Source organism: Saprolegnia diclina, assembly GCF_000281045.1.
Source record: "Saprolegnia diclina VS20 unplaced genomic scaffold supercont1.114, whole genome shotgun sequence".
Taxonomy (NCBI): domain Eukaryota; phylum Oomycota; class Saprolegniomycetes; order Saprolegniales; family Saprolegniaceae; genus Saprolegnia; species Saprolegnia diclina.
Window position 1 is genome coordinate 78747 of NW_008246181.1, and position 1659 is coordinate 80405.

A 1659-nucleotide genomic window follows, 5' to 3' on the forward strand; every position below is an offset into this window, starting at 1 on the left:
CGAAACGCAGTTGGCACCGTCTGAGTACAAGAGTCGGTTTGTATTTCGGGCGTCGTTGGCGGGTACGAATTGTGAGTAGAGTAGCAAATCACCGACTCAGATGCACTCGAAATGTGCCGGTGACAGCTGCCGGTGACCCAAGGTGTACTCGACGCTGCGACAGCTGCGCCTTGATCAGAGCACGACTTTGACCTGATCAGAGCGACGCGCACGGCGCGGCTCGCGAGACCCATCTGGGACCGAGGTCAACTAGATCAGATAATAGAAGGGGTACCCAAGATCGTTCTCCAATGTGATCTCGACGCACGAAATATGTTTTGTGGCAGCATGGGATGGGTGCCTCGGACTGTGTTTGCATCGATGCGTGACGGCAGCAACTCTTGCAGGACGCGTTTGCCTTCGTTGTAATATCGCACTGGGATTGAATACCTCTGCAGCAGCCTTTTATCAAGGCTAGAAAATGTCGCCCCTTGATTTTATGCCCAATTTGGTATCGCCCATCATCGCGAGCTACTTGAATTGGTTGCTTTTTGCCAGCCGAAAAGTCTTTAACGTTCCTGGCAAGCGTCGCACACATCAATGTAGTATCTTTGTGGTACTCGAACGTTGCATATCGGTACATCGAGCCTAGAAACTTCCTCCTCCTTCTAATACACTCGCTCGCTTGGTCGCGGTTGCGCTGGCGGCGGCACGGGGCTCATCGACCGGTAGCTCGTCTGAGTTTTGAGCAGGACGATGCTTTAGGATATACTAGTACACGGCGATTCGGAGCTCGTGCTCTCGATCACCATTGTCAGATGCGTACGTCTGATTTCGCAATGCGATGACTGCTGCTCCCTATGGATGGTTTTTCAAAGTTGTCGGAAACCGATACTGTACTTTAGTAAGAGGCTTGTTTACTCGTGTCCTCGAGGCGGCAAGTTTTAGACCGGCTTGTGCGAATCAGACTCGTGGATTTTTCATCTCTAGGCCACAGACAATACCCACGGCGTGACTTTGGATCCGGTATCAATGCGCAACATACGGTACCGAGTACCACCTCGTGTCACCAGCACTAAGTTCTTATTTCGCATACCAGCGCAAGCTTAGTCGGTCGGAATCGAATAGTTATTCTGGTGGCTAGCTACTAGTATGACGACCAACATACTATCCAAGATATGAACGATCTTTTCAACTCAGATAGTGCCGTGAATGTCGTGCTTCGGTTGCTGTGATCAAGGCCGCGATCTCTAGCCGATGCAAGAGCGCTTGTTCAATTGACGACCTTCCAACAACATGTTTGCTCCATCTTCCATCCTCTTTTCGCTTGCCGCGCTCTCGAGCGTCACCGACGCAACCTCGCTCCGTGCTGCGGAGAACGGTACTAGCGACCACCCCGAGATGGTTGGCGGTGCCGAAGCGGCAATCGGCAAGCACTAATCAAGGCGCAGCTGCTCACGTCGCAGCGTCGAGTACACCTTGGGTCACCGACACATTTCGAGTGCGTCTGAGTTCACCTGATTGAACTGTACGGTCGTTGCACCACGACCCTTCATCAGATCCGATTATCAGACCTCACACGACCTCGGTGATTTGCTACTCTACTCACAATTCGTACCCGCCAACGACGCCCGAAATACAAACCGACTCTTGTACTCAGACGGTGCCAACTGCGTTTCG